Source organism: Numenius arquata, chromosome 1 (assembly GCF_964106895.1).
Source record: "Numenius arquata chromosome 1, bNumArq3.hap1.1, whole genome shotgun sequence".
In the NCBI taxonomy this organism is placed as follows: Eukaryota; Metazoa; Chordata; class Aves; order Charadriiformes; family Scolopacidae; genus Numenius; species Numenius arquata.
In genome coordinates, this window is record NC_133576.1 from 111,932,445 (window position 1) to 111,953,072 (window position 20,628).

At 41.0% G+C, this 20,628-nt stretch overlaps 1 protein-coding gene across 1 annotated transcript in view; it reads left to right on the top strand.

The window, feature by feature from the left end:
- Positions 1–20,628, top strand: part of WDFY2 (WD repeat and FYVE domain containing 2) — a 70,917-nt gene that overhangs the window by 14,285 nt on the left and 36,004 nt on the right. The gene's annotated exons all lie outside the window — the stretch shown is intronic.

Below are 20,628 nucleotides of genomic sequence, written 5' to 3' on the forward strand. Positions count from 1 at the left end.
ACCAAGCTGGTGGTTTAAACAAGACACAGCCCTTAAAACTGGTCAGACTGTAAATGTTTCTGCTGGTTTGAGATCTGTAACAATAAGTTTAATAAAAAGCCTGAATCTGAGACCAAAAATAGTTTGATAATTCTTAAGACTAACTTCAGCCAGATGTGTGGGGGAGTGTAGGTCTCCCGGGGCCACAACGCTGAGCCGAAGTGCATGTGCTGCCAAATTCCTGTGTGCAACATCAGCCAGTGACCCATGAGGCCGTAGCCAGGGTTGGAACCCAGCTGGAGCACGGAGGTGGCACTCATGGCCTCTGTCGCCAAGTCCTGTGGTCAGACTCCTGTCTTCACTTGCAGCACCACTGTAGGCCCAGGCATTGGACCTGTAACCTGTGTGAGTACATCTCATGTTCCTCAACAGCCATCGAGATAATTTGTCTCTATGAGCCTTTGCTTCTGACACCCAGGGAAGTATCTTTGGTTTGAGCAGAGCATTGCTTCATCACATCCTGTAGGTCTGCGAGACTGGACACAGGTGCTTCTTTACATGCCAGTTCATTCCCTGCTTACACCATCCTAGGGTGACATCCTTCCAGTGGGCTTGGTGTCATTGCAGCTGCACTGGGGCTGTTCCATGTGTTGCCAGTAGAAGAGCCCAAGCTTCACTTCTGATAAGTGTGATGGTCTCTCCATGGTTTCAGGCCAAGGGAAAGCTTTGGTCCTGTATTTTTGAAGTCACAGAGCAGCACTAAGCTGTAGTAATGCCCAATTTTGAAATACAAACCCCTTGAAATGCATATACGGTTGGGTGTTACAGACTGAAGAGAGAATTCTTCATTGAGGTGATCCAAATGTAGAGCAAAGCTTGGAGAAGATCAAGGAAGTCCAGAGACTCTCTACAGGGAGGCTTTACCTAAGATTTTTCAAAGATGAAAAGATCTTCAGTCATAAAAATGACATCTCTGCTTCTTTCAGTTCCTAAAATACTTGAAATAAATTGGGCGTACAGTTGCCACAGACCTTACTCCAACCATTGTTTTCCACCCATACACCTTCTCATGTAACCAAGGTTTCAAGAAGATCTTTGGTGTTGCTGCCGTATGACTATAGAAAACTCTAATAGGATATGAAGGTTGTATTATAGCTTTGAGGTGGACAGAAGGTAATAAACTTTCTTTTCCTAGTAGAACTGGTGGTGCCACAAAGGAATCAAGAAGAGAAAGTGTGCTACTTCAGTAGCTTGTGAGCTTCTCTGCCTGAGAAAAGCATAGAAAACTTGAGGTACAATAATTAAATTAAATCTTCACAGCACATTTGCAATAGAAAGCACTGTACAGCTAGAGATGCTTGTTCTGTAATTATTGCATAGGTCTTTCTGCCTTGTCCAGTTTACCTGCCACTGACAATGTAACTGGAATTACAGATGTCATTAGGGCAAAGGCTTGTGGAGAGAAAGTCTCTCTTTTGTAGTCTTACATAGCTTATTTTTCTACAAGCTGTTTCCATTTGGGTATCTGGTTGAGGATTTGCACGATATTTCAGTCCCTTTTTTTTTTTTTTATTGTTTACCCACTGATGTGGGAACACCAATGTATCTCCCATTAGGAAGAAGTAGTAATTTGCTTTTGCAAACACTAAAATTATCACAGTTGGTTTCATCCTGCTCCCGTGTCATTTGAGAGTTTTGCTGCTGACCTCATTGTGAGCAGGATCAGAGGAGCGCTACAGAAGCGCAGCTGATATTTGCATTACTGGAGGAGTACACCTACAGCTGCTGCAATAGGCAGAAGGATGATAGGCATCCCTTAGCTGTCACTGACACACTAATTGGGATGGGGCAGTGGTGGAGTCAAAAAATATGTGCTGGATGTAGCGTTGCTGTTCTGACACTCTTTGGCATGGTGCTGCCCTGTGGTGGTTGCATTCTCCTCCTGCTCCTGAGCTTGACACAAGTTGCTGAGCCGGGATTAGTGTCTTGGAGTCAGGCTTTCCAGTGGTGAGGAGTGTTGGGCTTTCCTCATCTTCCACAGTACGTTACTGTTCCCTCCAGGATTGTGAGGGAATTTATATATTCTAGTTTGGGTTTCTTGCATGGAATGTCTTGTTGTAGGAGCCTTTTATGTTTACTCCTTTTCTATGAAAATTTTCTTGTTTAGTTTTTAATATCACTTTAACTGGTCTCAGGATGGTTGGTCTGAAATTATTCTCTGGCATGGGTCCTCTGATACTAAGGAAATTGTGTCAGATTATTTTAGCCCAGCTCTTAAGTTGTTACAAGGTTATGATTGCCTTTTTAAGGTCCAAGATCAGAAGACCAAGAAACAAACAAGATTTCCTTAGAATCATGTGTACCTTGAATGCCCAGGACATAAAAGTTTTACGGCTGTCTTTATAGTATTTCTCAGCAGAATCTGTTGCTTTTGCTGAACCACAAGATCGCACTTTCTCACTCTGAACCCAAATAGAAATTCTGCTTGGCCTCCATTACATCGAATTTTATGGAAACAACAGTTTTAACCAGATACTGAGAGAGAGGCAGATTTTGGAGTCAAATAAACTTAAATTATGAATAGGTATCAATTATCCAGAAGTAACATGGGAATAAACAGAACAAGATGTCTAACTTGGCTCCCCTTTCTGCTATGCAACTAAATTGATATTGTTTCCTGAAATCACAGATCAGAGTGACACTTGTGTTGCCATTTGGCAATGTATTATGGTTATGTGTGATCTGAAAACAATTGGGCAATTGGGGGGGGGGGGGGAAATTGCCAAGGCTGAAAGTAGAAATTGAAAGTTTCTTTGTAGAAGGAGGGAATGTATGATTATCCATCCTGCTTTGCAGAGAAGTTTAATTCTTGTTCAGTTGGTGTGTATCTGGTCTCTATGTTATGTTTTTAACTGCTGGTGCAGCTTTGATAAGTTTCTATAGTGGTTAGTTGCTGTTGTAAGAACTTAGTAGGTACAGGTGGTTTCTGAATCTCCTGGGGAGAAAATGACCAGGCTAATGTCCATCCTGCCAGGTGACCCAGATTAACTGTTAATTTAATTATTCCCCCTTGCCCCAACTTGTGTTTGACTTTTGATTCTGGGGAGGGTGGTGTCAATCCCTGCACTCTCAGGAAATCTTATAGCCTGCTTTGTCCTCCTCGTTGAGTGCTCTTACAGCTAAGCTGTTATGGAGTAAAAATTGGTGTCATAAGGTGAGCGTTTGGGATCCAGGTGCTTATGCAGTCCAAATTAGGATTGCAGGAGTGTGTCCTGGTCTGGGGAGCATGTGCGTTTTCACACATCTCTTTGGCATTTTGCATTGATTAGCTTGAACTGCCATATTTAATGAAAGTCCCATTTTTGAGTACCTACCTCTTTAGTGGGAGCAATGCTTCCAGACCCGGGAACTTACCTTAGACCTGCTGGTGTTTGGTGTCCCTGTCCTTAAGTTCTCTTGTGAAGCTGGGTCATGGCACTGCTTTCTCTTCCTGTCCAGGATTGATTTGGAAGGATCTCAAACATCTGTTTTTTAATTTTGACTAATAGTAATATTTTGTAAATATTCTGTCAATAGGACCTAGCCTGATTCCATGGTGTGTGTTTGCTTATTCAAAAGCTAAGCTTCTTTGAAAAAAAGTTTTATTCTTGAGACTCAGTAGTAACTTGACTCAAGTTGAGGAGGGAACAAGAGGAGAAACTTACAAAGTGAGTCAGTGCTGAGACTTGGAACTTTCCATGAGCACTGCAGAGGAAGGCAATTGAAGTGAAGCTTTTTCTCTCCCTGAAAAAATGTACAGTGAAAATGTTTTATTTCAAGTACAAACTTTGCAGTATGATGCAAAAGACCACTTGAAATCAAATTCAGATAATCTGCTTTGGTCATATGACTTCCTTTCTTAAACTATCATGTATTTTCCTCTATGGTTACTTCACAATGATAGATACAGAACCTTTGTTTGCCTTAAATGCCAAAAAAAAAAAATAAAAAAAAAATCCTGTTAACAGGAAACCAGTAACAGCCTAATTAATTTAATGACCCAAGTAGCAGAGCAAGAACGTCCTATCTGTGAGGTACCAAGGTAAGTGCAAGTGCACTCTCTGGAGAATCCTTAATGTAGGAAATACTATCCACGATAGATATTTGGAGGTTACACACTGGGTAATAATCAGTTGTCTAGTGCAGCTGGAAGTGTTTTCATTACCATGTCTGACACCACCTCAGTGCTTCGTAAATGCAAAGTGTGAAGCTGGGGTTGGGCTGACCTCATTCACAGACTTCTTGATACCCCAGTAACTGAGATGCGTGGAGAGTCTTGGGGTTTGAAGGGCTTGTCTTCAGCTTGTTGCCTCAATTTGGGTATATTATTACCTAAATACTCTGCTGTTTCAGTTTTCTTGTCTAGGGGTTACGGAACCAGCTGCTCGCTGCTGTCCTTACTGCAGCCTTTGTATCATTCGTACTTTATAACCTATTCCCTACTGCTTACTCTTCCCATTCATGTTTTATCTCTAACGCAACTCCTCTCAACTCGCTCCCTCCTTTCCTCACCTTCCTGTTCATTCTTTTGGTGACCCCGTCTTTTCAATTACAAATTCAAAAAAGGACAGCTGCCTCCATCCTGCATGAACTCTGGGAGCAGCCGCACATCCTTGCTAATGCTGACTGCTGTTAAATACCAATATCAAGCAGTCGTCTGCTGTGAAAGTCAAAATGGGGCAGCTTGGATTGGGGAAAACTACTGGCACCAGTGATCTAATTAAAACCACCTTGAGCATTGGTGAGGTGAAAGGTGTTTAGTGTGTTTAGTAGTTTTTATTTGCCAAATGTTGCCTTCTGAAAAACAGTTTATTAATGGATATCTTTTTTTAGCATGTTTCAATATTATTTAAAAAGCATTGAATTGTTCTGAGTAATTGAGAGACAGTCAATGTGTGATGCCTTTCAGGCAACGTGGAGTGGACAGGGCTACTACAAGCAGTAGAGAAATGGAAATCAAATGGGAAGAGACTCTTTCCTTTGCAATGAGGTGGAGGGAATGGCAATGTTTGCCTTTGCCTCATCACTTCAAAGACATGTTTGACTTAGTGAGGAAAGAGACAACAGCTGCTTGAGCAGGTATGTGGGCTACCTTGGCAGTTGCTTGAGGGTGCACAAATGTTGAAGGCTTTCTACTGCCAAGGGGAGGTGACCTTGGTAGCCAGGTATCTACTGGTTAATGGGTGTTTCTGAAAACAGAAGGACTGGGATGCAGAGGGAGTACCTGCACCTTTCCCACACACATACACATCAGAAGCTTATGTTCTTGCCAATAGCATGAATATTTTTAAAAGGCCAAGTCTATCAGGACTTGTAAATCACTGTCAGCTCTTGCTGAACCAGAGTGCTGGAGCCAGAACTCTGGGGAGAGAAGTAGCCTGTTGAAATGTGCATACAGTTGAAGGGTGCCAGAGGAGCAGACAGTGTGGGATGACTGGGAGAACTGATGGGAGTACAGAAAAATGTCTCTAAGCTTTTAAGTGTATGATTTGGAAGTAGACTACTGGACTGTCATCTTTGGTTCCTATGTCTTAAGCAGGGTTACTGGCTGACCACTGGGAAAGCTAAGGTGTGATCCCCAGTGTTCAGTGGCATCTAATTAGCTGCCATACCACGAGCTTTTGTTTCCCTCTACAGAAGTATTTTCCTTTTGAAAGTTTGATCAAACAAAACTATTAAATGCTCTGGCACAAAAAAAAAAAAAAAGAAAAAAAAAAAGTCAATGGGAAAAGCAAAGACAAACCTTGGTCTTTCAGACTTACGTGAATGAAGCAAGTATTTTAATGGTGCAGTGCCAGGGGGCAAAAATGCATTTGTGAAATGATCTGGTTGTTGCGTTTCTAAGAGCCTTTGTTAGCCTGCTTTTATTTATACTGTGCAGCACAGATGATGAAAATTTGTGTGTATTTCCAAAACAAACCTTTTGTTCACTACAGTGTTCAAGGTCATAACTGTTCTGGGTCTTTCTTGTAAACCTGCTGTTCCTGTTTATTGGTATTATTTAGAACAAGCGGTCCAGCTGATCTGTTTTAGGGGCCAGACCCTGTCCACAGGAGAGCTCTGTCTAATTTCTTCTCCCTCTTCCCCTCCAACTGGAATAAAAATTGATTATTAAAATTGTTACCTGCCACTGGCCTCTGTAAATTATTAAATGCCCTCCATGTGTGCTGCCTCTCTCCTGGGTGCTCAGTGGTTGGGACATCTCTGAATTAACTAAACTGCTTAATCTGCTGCAGATTGTTAATGATTTACATTTCTTGATAACCGCTCACAAATTGTGTCTATCTCTCCAGAGCTCACTCTGTGTGTTTGATAAGAAGACACAATATGATTTGTGTTAGATATGACATGTGCAAGAGACTTACTGGACCATCAGGTCGTTCCACCTGGATGTTTTCAGCGTGCCTCAGATACCAGAACAAGAGAGTGGGAGGAGGAACTGCTTGACACAGCAGAACACCTGGATTTTGAAACCAAAAGAGTGGGGTTTAGTTTGTGGGAAACATATCTCATGGCTTGAGGTAACTGGACGTGTCATCTCAGCCTTTTTGCATAGTAGCTTAACTGTCTGCAAGGAAAGCTGTTCCTCCCCTCCCTGCCCTCTGCATAAGAAGGAATCCTGTCTGACCTGTGAATAGCTGAGCCAGAATTACAAACCTGATTTAACGCTTCAGGCAGTGCTGAGCCCACAAGGCAGCAGGATCATAGAGGACCCTTCCCTTATTTACTGCCCTTACCCCCATCTCTGCTCATCCTTTTCCTGGCAGATGCTGTGATCTGATTTTATGCTTTAACTAATAGCACAAGGATTTACTTTCTCAATGGGTGGTCTCTAGCTGTCTTCTATCTTACATTACCATTTAAAATCTTGTGTCCTCTGCCAAGGTCAGTGACAGATCTAGTCTGCTTCAATCTCCTGCCATCCTCTGTTTTCAACGGCCCTCAAATAGCCCGAAGTCATTACTTCAGACACCTTCTTTGCACTGTCCATGCCTATGCTAGCTAGCAGCCTCCTGCTGGAAGGCAACATCTTTGGATGAAGTGGTGTGGCACAAGCTGTGTTCATGTGCATGCAACCCCTCTGCTCATAACTCAGGTCACTGGGAAAATATTACTTGACTCAAAGATAGGTGATGTGTGATCTCAGTTAACACCAAGTTATCCTCTCCTGAAAAGAAACCATGCAAGTCATCCTCTTGTTACTAGTAGAATAGCTTAGTCTCTCCACATCTTTACACTCCAAATCTTTACTTTACTTCAAGAGGATTGCCTGATTTGCTAATAGTAGTGACAGGCACAGCACCACCCTGACCGTGATAGGGATGGATGATACAGTGCTTACACGCAGCATACGCTGTCTCTGATGGTGTAGAACAGTGGATGATATGCTCTTCATACCTGCTGTGCTGCTGTTGTAGGCCAGCTCTGTGATACGTGTTATAAAATGGTTTACATCTGCTGTAATCTCCGTATCTGTCAGTATTTTTAAATGTGAGTTCAAGAATCCTTACCTGTCTGAATTTGGACAGGCTGGTACAGGAGCTTATTGAAAGGAAGGTCTCTGGTAAGGAACCCTGTCTTTATTCAGGATGGGGAAAGCTGATCAGCTTTTTCCAGTCACTGTGTACAGTTGCTCAGTAGTTAAATCAGCAATGACGTAAAGTCCTGACGTAAAGTTCTTGCTTTGAAAGCACTCTGCCTCAAATCCCTGATTTCTGTGAATATATAAATATTAAGACTTTATTGTGATCACTGTGCCTAATAGCATGACCTAGGAAGAACTTCCTACTTTTGACCTCCAGGATGTTGCCTTTTGTATTATCTTGGAATAAGATTTTAATGTGAGGGGTTGCAAAACAAAGAGGCAGATCTTTAGAGCTGTTTGTTTTTTTTTCTCAAGACCTCAAATCTGTTTCTTCCAAAATCAGACTGATACTTCCTCTATGAATGGCAGCAATAAAGATCTGGAGAATGCAAGCTGAGACAGCATCTGGACAGGAATTGCAGAGGACTCTTCTTGTAACCCTCTAGAGAAAGATAGGTCTGTAAAATAAGCTACTAACAAGGTGCCAGCAGAGGGTTTCTAATGTTTGATGCTTTTGCCATGAACTGGAAGCTGCCTCTTCTTGCAAAGCAGCAGTTACCTATAAGGCAATGACAAGATAAATAAACGGGAGCAGCTGCAGGCTTTATTGGTTTAGTGGATGGGTAGCAGTCACCTAAGCAGTGGCCTCCTGTCAGACACAATTCCAACAGAAGTCTTTACAAAGCTGCACTGTATTCACATATTCAAATAATGTATTTTTCCATACCTGAGGAGGGAGTTGGTTGTGTCCTTCCCTACGCTTATGTAATAAACATGACTTTCCTGTCCCATCCGCACAAGGAGAAAGCGTGTTGTATACCTTCAAGGTTTTCCCTGGCCTATGATTGCCTCTGCCTATTGCTCTCCTTTATCATTTTCTTTCTACCTCTCTTTGCCAGGAACATGTGGTTCTGGGATTGCCCCTAGAAGCTGTAGCTGGTGAATCTTCTGTTCCCTCCCCTACAAGTACAGTCTGCCTCAAATTAGGAGATAAGCTGATTGGGTTTGCAGAGATGGGAAGAGCTGCAGGAGAACATCGTAAGTGGACAGCAGTGTATCGCAGAGAGAATCTAGTATTGATAAATATACATTTTCTCTCATCCATATTTTGTAAGTTTCTAAATCATGCCAGTGTGAATAAAAAAAACATGTAAAGCTGCTGCCAAATAAACAAACAGTGCTAGGGTATGTACGGAGAGAAGATGGATAAAGAAAAGAATGATAATGCTCTTATAATTCAGCAGGTTTGTCTGTGTCTGGATTGAGACTGCATTTAGTACAGAAGATGGCAGTTCAGACAGGATATTGCCTCATTAGAGGGATTGGAAGACAGGTAAGGAGAACAAGATACACAAATGGCTTTCCGAAGGGACTGGAAAGATTGATTACCTTAAAGAGGAAGTGTGTAAGAAATGCTAGGAGTATACACAGCAACTAACCAGGAGAGAAAGTAGAGACAATAGAAACTTCTAGCCTTGTAACCCAAGGGCAAGAGGATGTTGAAATTAGCAATTAACTATCTTAAAGTTTATAGAATAAAATTAGTACAGTATGAAGTTAGATGCTGAAGAATGGGAAATCTGTAACGAGGCTTTGAAAGAAAAGTAACTGGATGAAAGAAGTATGAAAGAAGTAGCTGGATGTGAAGAGAAACTAAATGTTTGAGATCAATTTTTTTAATTATGAAACTTAAAGTTTAGGATGTGATGTTCAGTCTTGTGATACAGGTTTGAAGACTGTTTCTATTCACTTGTGTTGATTTCCATCTCCCTACACAACCCCCATGGTAATGCAGAGGTGACAAACTATGACTGTCTTGTAAGCCCTTGAAATGCCAGATCACTTCTAAATTACAGAATCAGAGGTTTGGGCTTTGCTGGCACCTAACAACACGTTCCTCAGTATGAGTGGTAAGAAGAAATCTGAGAACCCTTGGCAAGGCACTTCAGGGTTGCAGCTGAAGAGCAGACCTTTCAGTACGGGGTTGGGTTTGCATTGCTTTGCCCTCCTTTCTTCGTCCCTTTTTGCTGGCACTGAAGCTGCTGGGCTTGCTGCTTTCCTTCCCAGAGAGTACCGTGAGTCCTCAACCAAAGTTGCCCTGCTGGATCAGAACAAGAGAGTGGCTTCTTGCCTCCTCTAGCAAAGCAAAGCAGGTAGGAGAATTGGGTTTGTGCGAGGACAGTGAAAATCTCTCTGAGTCAGGCTTCCCTGAGAGGAAAATAACAATGAGGAGAAAAGCTGAGGGAACATTTTATCACCCATGAATCATTGTTAAAGTTCAATGGTAAACTGGAGAAACTGGAAATGGGATTCCTCTGCAGAAAGTCCTTCTCAAAGGAGAGCATTTCCAGAGGCATCTTGGTGTGGTGCAGAGCACGCAAATACATTCCAAGTAGGTGTGTTTGCTGCCTTTGGAAAAACAGTGCCATAATTGTTCATCAATATTTGAAATACAAAAGCCTATCTGTTCTTAGAGAGGGTGTTTCAATAAGCATTCAACATCTACAGCCACATGTGACCAGCTGATTGTCCTATTTGCCGGCTGAAGAACTTACCTTTACCATACGGGTATGAAGGTTGGGTTTGGTTTAGGTTTGGTAGGTTTTGGTTTGTTTCGTTGTTTTTTTTTTTTTCACGAAGAACAAAACCAGAGAAAAATAATTAAAGTGAAATTTCATATAGTGACAGAAATAGATGTGTAAATTGAGAGGTAACACCTTTATGGTAACTGTGCAGATGTTAGGACTTAACAGCTGCTTGCTTGGAAAGGGGTTCATTTGCATTGAGATATGATTGATGCTCTTCTCAAAATCTAAAAAACAGGTTTTCCTCTACAACTTTGTGTTGCATTAATTAAATGGTAGGTGCTTTCTGACTGAGTGCCATAAGTATACTGTCAGGGAAAATAACACTTTTACAGGCTGTGCATGCTCCTGCCTTTTTGCAGCTAGAACCCTATTTTCCTTACACTAGGATTCTCAAATATCTGCAATGAATGGTTAAACCATTTAATACATCAAATATCCTCCAAGAAGCAGTGAAGTAGTTAATGATTTAATTTAGTCTTTCACAATGGATGATGCAGATGACTTACATCCAGAAATTAAAATGCTGAGAGAGAGCATCATCCTATGGATGTGGAAATGTGGGTTCCTCCCCCCACAGTAAAGGCATGATTTACTAGAGGCTGCACTGTATAGTTAACCGAGGAAAATATTTATATGAAAAATAAATTGAGTTCTAAGGGTATGACTGTTTGAAGCAGGATCTCTTGTCTTCCTCCATATCCCTTTATTACTTGGAGGGTTTTTTCTTTTGCATTCATCTCTCCTCCAAGGTGCTGTGCTGTTTTCTTACTGATGTCATGTTATCATTTCAGAGCAAATTGGGAAAGAAGAGTAAAGCTGAGGAAGTTCTTTCTGTCCCAGCATACTAGCATTTATGTTTGTTGTAAATTCCAGCTAGGGACATAATTTAGTGCTTGGGATCAAATATAAATCTTTTTCTGTAAATTAACCTGTATAGGAATATAATTTCTAAGAAATGTCATGCTGGTGGTATGTATATTGAAAATGGGTATGTCCAGATTTCATTTCATAGATTCAAAAGCATAAGCTTACTTTTTCATCTGTTGAGTAATTAATTCATTTTTATGCAGAAGGAAGCATGCATAACTTAAAAATGATCACTAACTTAGTTGATAGTCCATAGTAGCTTTGGAAAAAAAATGTGTTATGTTCTTCTGGACAGATATTCCTACTGGGCAGCTGGAAGCAGTCTGGTGACCTGGTAGGTTCTTGCTTTTCGCCTTTGCTACACGGACAATTTAGAGGGGAGTTGGAGGGTTGCTTTCTTGCCAATCGTTGATCCGGTAGGTATTTTTAGCATTGTTCCACTGAGTCACTTATTGCATAGCAGGCCTGTATTTTAATCTAATGAGGATCTTTCTAATAACTTCCATTACTGAAACATTTGAATGTGGGAAGGAGGTGAAAGTAATTGGATTGCAATAATTAAATCATCCAATGTGATTACCTTCAAAAGGTTGTCTGTTTATGCTTCCCGAATGCAAACGGGAATCGATCAGTACAAGAAGCACCAAAGCTGCATCTGTTCTGGAAGCACATTTGGTGGGGTGTAGGCGGGCAAGGTCTGTGGGCAAGAGGGAGAGATGAAGATCATTTTATTACCCCAAAGCTCTGTAAGGAAGACTGATGCACAGGCCTTAATGAGGAAATTAATTTTGAAACTTTGCTTGAAAAAAAATCCTAGCGTGATATAACACTCATTGTTTAATAATTTCCGAAGCTGTAGGTTGATGCTCACTGAGAACTCCAGCCCTGCATTTACCTTCATTTGCAGATAAAATTAGCCTCCCTACAAAATTTATGCTGGAATGTGGTATACTCACTGCACTGCTTCATATGATACATGATGAGCAGTGCTTTTGTGGAGCTGCTGAAGACCTGAGGCAGCTCAGCTCTCTGAACCTTGTGCTAGTAACCTCAAGGTAACACCATATTTTTCTGTGGTTGTGACTTCTGGTTCATTTTTTCTTGTTCTATCTTTACTTGCCCAAAGTTTCTGCAGTGGAAAATGGTCAGAATCTGATTTTGGTCCAGGGCCTGAACAGCAGAGCATGTACTGCTCCCAGGCATATGTGCTCGAGTAACTGGAAAAATCACTGAACTGCATTGCTCATTGTCCAGAAAACTGAAAAATGGGTGGAAACTGTTTCACAACTGAGTAGTAAAACTGTCATGTCACTATCATTTGGCTTTGAGTCATTAAAATCCATTTCTCCTGAGATTGTCTCCTATGAATCTTTTGTTTTCTAGTCACTTCCCACAAAATACCCCAAAAGCCCTCTATGTAAACCAAAACTGTGTTAAATAAAGTGGCGTCTCTTTCTCTTAGGTCTAAGTACCACTGATGGTTGTAACGGTTTTTTGCCTGATAAACCCGTGCGATTCTATAGCTGCATATAACCTATCAAGACTTTGACATTTTCCCTATTATGCAATATTCATTCGCATTTAGTTTACAGCAGCATGAATTAAATGAGGAAATAACTTATAAAGCATGGTTTGAGTTAGGATGTTGCGTAAGCTCTGTGTGAAAAATTCCTGCCTTTCAGTCTGTCTGCCTGATTGCTTGGCATACTGTTTTGTGCAATGTTTTTTGCTGAAGATAGGTGGTAAATGTACAGTACTTGAAGTCTGCAGTTTCTTCCCTAGTGTACCTTTGCACTGAGCTTCATTCCAAGATTTTTCCTTTGTGTTCATCCTAAGCAGAAAGGAACTAGCAAAGCACTCTGCAAGACCATTAACCTCTGAGCTTAGTTTGTACAACTCTTTAGTAGCTCATTCCCTGTCTTTGCTGGAGATGTTGGCTCAAAATGAGATTATTCATGATCAAGGATTTTATATAACATGTATATTTTACTTTTTGTAGGATCCGGGGTCTTGCTGGGGTCCAAGCCAATAAACTATACTAGTGACTCTTGAGAATGGATGAGGAAGAGATGTTCACAGGGGAGGATTATGAAAGAGAGCAAATAAAACTATTTAGATTTAATAAGGAGGATCATCAAAGGTAGCAAAAATCAGATTCGTTGCCAGTAGCTTATGGTTAAAAAAAGTCCATGAGTGAAACCCTTTGTGTGTTTCCCCTTACTCTACTCTTTGCACCAGACTATAGAGTTGCTCCTGAGGTGCCTGTTCAGCATCAGATGAGTGTTTGCATTGTAAATTCTGCATCTGGCATTGCCGTTTTGTGGCAGGAGGAGAAATGAGAAGTCTGGACTTTTATCAACCCCTGTCTGACAAGCGCCATGTAGATCATTATCATGGAGATTGCTGTAGTGACAAACCTCACCAAAAACATTCTCTGCTAGCCTGGGCATGGATAAATTTGAAGCAGGGGGGGTGGGTTTATATCACTGTGTGGGATTGACAGTGCCCTTGAACATTCAAGGACTCATCAGACTCCTTAGTCAGTTAGCGCCTAGGCAACTTTTACCAGATCCAGCTGCACCCATGTGGGTGTTGGTATGCTCCCTGTGCTGTTCACATCTAGGACTGCTTGCAGCTGTTATTTGGTTTCGTTGCCTTGCAGCTGTCGTATTTCTCTGGTGCTTCTGAGCTTTGTGCAATGGCAGTGGCGTTTTTGGATAAAACAGTAGGATGTCAAAGGTGTTGGCTGTTGGGAGCTGGCCCTGCTTCCTCTTGAAGCCGGACCTTACCACTCTATGAAGACAGGGTGAGAGAGCTGGGCTTGTTCAGCCTGGAGAAGAGAAGGCTCCGGGGAGACCTCATAGCAGCCTTCCAGTACCTGAAGGTGGTACTCTTTATGACGGAGTGTAGCAATAGGACAAGGGGTAATGGTTTTAAACTGAAAGAGGGGAGATTTAGATTAGATATCAGGAAGAAATTCTTTACTGTGAGGGTGGTGAAGCACTGGCACAGGTTGCTCAGAGAAGTTGTGGATGTCCCATCCCTGGAAGTGTTTAAGGCCAGGCTGGATGGGGCTTTGAGCAACCTGCTCTAGTGGGAGATGTCCCTGCCCGTGGCAGAGGGGGTGGAACTCTATGATCTTTAAGGTCCCTTCCAACTCAAACCATTCTATGACTCTATTGCTTTGTTGCAGGGCTTGAGTCATACAGAGTGTAAAGAGTGCAATTGCAATTATTGCTCAAAAGGCTTTTATTTTATAGGAAGCACGATGCTTGAGTTACAGACTGAGGTTACAATGAAGATATTGTATCTTCTAGAAATGCCCTTATGTAATCGCTGCGAAGAGAGAACCTCTCTAAAACAGCCCTGAAATAAAGCCCGTTCTTCAAAACTCTTTAATCTTTTCCCCATGCATTGTCTCCCTTTCCTGAACTAGCAGCTCTTGCACTTCATTTTAGAAACCAAACATGCCCTTTCGTAATATGAAAGAACCTGAAACATGTCTACAGTGATGTATAGCTGTATACTGTCTCATAGTCTTAGAAAAAGTACAGTGAGTAAACCCTTGATTAGTTCATTTTAAATCACACATTTGTTCATCAAAACCAGTGAAAACAAGATAGAAACTGGAATCCAGCCCAAAATCGTAGGGTTTATGCAGAACTCTCCATCAGAGTTGTGTGATGGGCTTTTGTGGGGCCTAGCATGAGTGAGCCTGAGAAACAGTGTCATGCACTTTCCTGGGGTTTTGGGACTGGGTTTGGAGGTGGTGTGGAAATGTTGGGGATTTGGGTTGGTTTGGGTTTGGTTTTTTTTCAGGAGAACATAGGGTGAGGACCTGTTAGATAAAGTCCTTTTGGTGCCTGCAGTTTTGCCACTCTGCCATTAAACTTCTTTTTGTTTTCCCTGAAACACAGGCTGGCTCAGAAATCAGATCTGGTTTTGACTTTTGCTTTCATATATTTTCTTTCAAAATTTATCAGAGAAACGAAACTCCTTGTTGCTGGTTCCAGTACGCTGGCAGTGGTTCGTGAGCTGCCACTGAACATTAAAGATCTTTTATTCTTTCAGAAAATCCCAGTAGCAGCTCATGTCATTAATTGCTGGGAGTCAGAATCTCTTCACATGTCTTGCCCGCAAAAGTCCCTGGAGAAGTTGGGGGGTTTATAGTACTGCAGTATCTTTAGTGCAGTTGTTAAATATTTTTCCTTATCCCACTTCTAATGACAGTGTCTCTCTGTTAAAGGTAGTAAAACTGTCAGTGCTGTATTTCAACTTCAAATGCTTCTATTGTCATGTTTATTTAATGACAGCAGATAAAGCTTTTGCTGTTTCTAATGCAATTATTTAGTTTCCAGAGAGATATGGCTTTTGAATACTTCTGAATTGTCTATTATTGGATATTTAGGAACAGGCAGAGTTTTTAAATTTTTTGTTTCAACACTAAAGAAGACTTCGATATATTGATGGTGAGAATATGTGCTAATACTCCATTAGTTATGCCTGAAACCCCACAGACTGCACTAACCCTGAATATAGTATTATCCTAATCTCTTTTCCTTTCTTCTGTCAAATAAATAGCTAGATTAGCATTTTAAAGGATTTTCCACAACAGTTTAGTGTCTTCCTTTTCCTATTTGGAAACTGTTCTGTAATTGTGTTCAATCAGCTCTGTGGTTAGGACAGTTGACAGAAGGGGATGTCTTCATTTTTAACCATGTAAAGTCATTTGCACTGCTGACCTGCCTCCCTTTCCCAAGGAGCAGTAATGTGCATGGGGCAGGCGTTGATGTCTGGATGAGATTTATACGACTTAGAAAGTGACATGAAAATTTCTGTACCGGGTACTCACTACAAATAGGAATAAAACTCATTGTGAAGCTTGTACTGGGTTTGATACTTACCCCTCTTGGTCCCTTGGCAAGACAGGAGATCAAAACTACCCACAATATATGGTCCAAGGTATAAAGAATAATGAGGAATATGTTAAAATGCCATCTAAAACAGTTTCCTGAAGTCCAAGAATACCTACAAAATATTGTAGTAAATTGTATGTGTTGAGGACTACCTCTGCTCTGTTATACAGCTGGCGTATGCCTGGGGCATGAAGGCATAGTGCATTACACAAGTGCATCTCAGCGAAGATAAATGTTTAAAAAGGCAGGAGTGAGGAAGGCAAACATCCACAAACAGGGGAGAAGGAATCTAATATGGGACACTGATACATCGGATTTCTTCACTCACAACTAGAACTAGTGGTTTTACGGATATTCTGAAGAAGTGGAGTGGAATAGGAATAACTTGTTTCTCTAGATAATGGTGGTGTTGGATCTCCCTACAACAGAGTTCACAGTATTGCAACATGCGAACGTCTTGGGACAATGCTTAGACATGTCTAATATGTCTGTACTGTACGTAACACCAATATTTGTCTTTTGCCTTAATTTCAATTTGCCTATGAGTCAGTCACAGAGATTCAGCTTCACAGCTCCAAGCGCGACTGAGTTTTCCAGCAGTGAGATGAGAAGCAGCTCAGGTCAGACTAGGGATCAAGTAGAGAATCTTGCGTCCTGCCCAGCAGCATTGTTCAGGCTTTCATGGAGCACACTGCAACCTAAATACACACCCTAGGATTTGTATGAGCAAAATGTCTTTACCAGAAAGAAGATACCATGGCATTTACCACTACTTGAATAAGTTTCTGTAGATGGTGAAGAGCAGAGCTGCCACGCTGAGGTGGATGTGCTGCTATTGACATAGGCACCTCTGTGAGTAGTGGGTGCTTAGATGAAGCCTACCTCCTGCAGATGTACACAGCCTAGCAGCGCATTTGAGATGTACCGGTACAACCACAGCCACCTGGACTTGAGACACGTACTCTTGAGCATAACAGAGAGAAGCAATTTTTCTTTCAAATCCCCTTAATATATGAAGACATAGCCTGTCTTTTGCATGGCACAATTATTTCTGCGTAGCCTGTCTCATTTAAAAATAAATCATCTCTGTTACGAAAAGACTTAGAAGAGTATCCATTGATTTGACAGGTTCTAAAAAATCTTTCCAAGCCAATTCACTGGCAACAAAATGAAGGGACAACTAATTTCCATGGTGATGCTGATTGAATCGCTCTAGAGCAGTTGAAGAATGCATCCTGACTTGGGTGGGTGCTCTGTTTGAGTCCAGTAACCATGCAACCACCAAGTACTCTTCATGCTATATATCCATAAAAAAGCTTATTTTCATTCATGATTGTTTTTTTTCTTTGCATTCTTTAGAAGCTTCAAAAGCTCTGGGTTTGGTGTCTAGTGGGTAGTATTGTGTTAAGAAGTATCAAGAATATGCAGAACTGCAGCTGAATAAAAGACGCTCTCTTCCAAGAGCATTTGTCTTCTCACAAGTTCAGTTGTTGGTGCAGTTTGTACTTTAGCCCAGATCTACTTTGAGAAAAAGTTACCTGGAAAAGTTTAATGAACTGAGGTGAGTTTTTTTTCTTCTTTCAATAAAATGCCATATCTAATCCAGTGATCTTAAGGAAGAAAATCATGAGTCATCATTTTCTGACATGAGGAAGAATGTTTATGCTTTTACATCAGCAGATATGTAGATATTGGAATTCCATTATCATGCTTAACGTAACTTTTAAATGCTTCTTTTGAGGATATGCATAGTAATCACCCTTAATTTTAAAATAAATTGTTTATGAGCTCTTTTGTTTTCCTTTATTTAAAATGATATACTGGGGGGATAAGGATTTCTGTAATGAGTTACATGAACTACATGAACTGAAAGGGAACTATGTTCCCTTTCACACACCTTAGGCTTAGATAACATCTTTTCATAGTCTTTTTATTCTTAGAATGCTTTGTTTCTCATTTTTGCATGAATTAGTCATTGAATGGAAATATATTTGACAATGTAAAGAAATGAGCATACTGTCTGCCTACAGAAGAGGCCTACACTAGTAAAAGTAGTTTCGCTCTTAACTAGGAACCTCCACCAGGTTTGGGGGTTTTTTTTGAGCTTAAGCAGAAAATATTTTTTGTTTTACTATCATTCATCTAACAGTCTTAACATTGACATATTTGTCAAATTAATTAGTAAGTCCATGGTGGGTACAGTTTAAAAAACAACCCAAAGCATCCAAATTATTGCCATTTTTGCAAATAAAATTGATTTTTATTTCCTCTAGCTTTTGAAAGATCTTTTCTTGTGCATAGTCTTTTTTTAACAAGCTGAATTATCTGTAAGATGTTGTACTGGATTTATTATTTGCCAGAGCCTTAAAGTGGAAAGGAGAGGCAACTATGTCAAAGCCTGGGAGTTTTGAAACTGGTAGCACTGAATATATATATTTCAGCTCCCTGTGATTCATCCCATGATTTTTTTGTGCACACTCATTCATTCCTGCAATAACTTCACTTGATGAGGATAAACACCTTAATAAGAGCTTGCCTGTTTTGGGAAACAGAGAGGCTGATGTGGTTCCGGAATTACAGTGACCACTTCCTTAGCAAAGATGGACCCCTTTGGGTGGACCCTGGCATAGAGCCCTCTGCCTGTGGATGTCTTCCTAGACCCGAGATCTGGAATCAGAGTGCTGCTATGACAACAGCTATGGTCAGCTACAGCAAGGAATGACAGAAGGATTTGGCCCTATCCCTATTGACAATACGATTATCAGCATTGTTATCAGCTGATGAATTCTCCCTGAAAAAGTATTAGTGGTTTTGCTTCAAATCTACTTCAAATTTTGCAATGTGTTCGTGGCAAAAAGGCGGTTAGACTTAGGAAGTTAATTATACTGAATTTTACATGTTTTGAGTAATTTGTGAGTGCTTTCTAACCATGGGACTTGCTTTCTAACCCAGTGGAATATTGGTTTTTAGAGCCACGTGCTGTGTCAAAGTGTATGCTTGTGACATTTCTAAAATGATGAAGCTCCTGTGGTGCCCAATACGCAGGTCTCTGAAATACTTGCTGAAAAATGAGTTTGGATGCAGGGAAGGATGAGCAGAAATCTGATTTTGGATATATGCAATCTGGGAACACATAATGGTGCAGCACTTAGCTTGAGGCTTGCAGGGTGGATAACTAGTTGAATTGCTTTATTGTATTGCATGACATCTCTGTTCAGACTTGTGAATGTAACATCTTAGAACAATTTATAATATATTTTATATATATATATATATATATATAACTGGCTCCTGAGTTCAAGAAGGACAGGCAACTGCTAGAGAGGGTATAGCAGAGGACCACAAAGATGATTAGGGGCCTGGAACATCTCTCTTAGGAGGAAAGGCTGAGGGACTTGGGTCTTTTTAGTCTGGAGAAGAGAAGACTGAGGGGGGGATCTGATCAACACCTATAAATACTTAAAGGGTGGGTGTCAAGAGGATGGGACCAGTCTTTTTTCAGCGGTACCCAGTGACAGGACAAGAGGAAATGGGCACAAACTCGTACATAAGAAGTTCCATCTAAACACGAGGAGGAACTTCTTTACTTTGAGGGTGGCAGAGCACTGGAACAGGCTGCCCAGAGAGGTGGTGGAGTCTCCTTCTCTGGAGACATTCAAAACCCACCTGGACACGTTCCTGTGCAACCTGCTCTAGGTGGACCTGCTTTGGCAGGGGGGCTGGACTAGATGAGCTCCAGAGGTCCCTTCCAACCCCATATCATTCTGTGATTAACATGTTGCTCTAAACTTTTCCGGGCTAAAAAGGGCTGAAAACGGCTTTTCCATGAAAATGAGGTAGCAGTGTAATGACCATGTAGTCTTCTTCATGAGCTATATTTCCACATTTCATGAACTGGAAAGAGCCATTCTTGCTTGTTTTTGTTTTTTTTTTCCTTGATATTGCCAAGTGCAAGTTATAGTTTTTATACAGGAAAATAAGGCTATGTTTAACAATAGTTTTAAAGATCCCTCTTGTATCTACTATTGCTTACTAACTTTGGTGGAAAAGACTGACTAGAAGTGGGTGTTGGGTTAAAAATCTCTTGTTCTACACTAACATGATGCTGTCTTGGATAACTAAGTTTTCTAGAGAAGGTTAGTATATTTGGTGTAAATCAGTAACACATGGAACACAGTATTATATGGAGAGTTTACTAGTTAAAAATGAAGATGATAAGGATTTGAGGAACAGTAAGGCAGGTAACAGTTGGCTGTAATTGAGATGACAGTCACCTCAGCTATGCAGGAACCAGCAGGAGATTACTGGTTGCCTGCTGCTTTAGCTGGTGACACTGTTACTAGGCATGGTTTGATGAAATTAGCTGATGAACTCAAGAGAGAGCTTCAATTAGAAAGAGGCTTCAGAGACTGGACCAAAACAAGTGGATGACACTGATGACTGAAATAATAAATATTTAATGACCCAGATAGTATATCAGTCCAAATCCTCTGCTCAGAAGACAAGCAACAGGCATCTCAAGTGTGTGAAGGGTGTGGATTCAATGACAGGGAGCTGCCAGTATGGCATGGTTATGAGAAAGCAAAAGTAATCCTGAGATACATTGGGATACGTTCCTCTTTTGTAGCAGAGAGGAGACCACTGATGTGTTCGT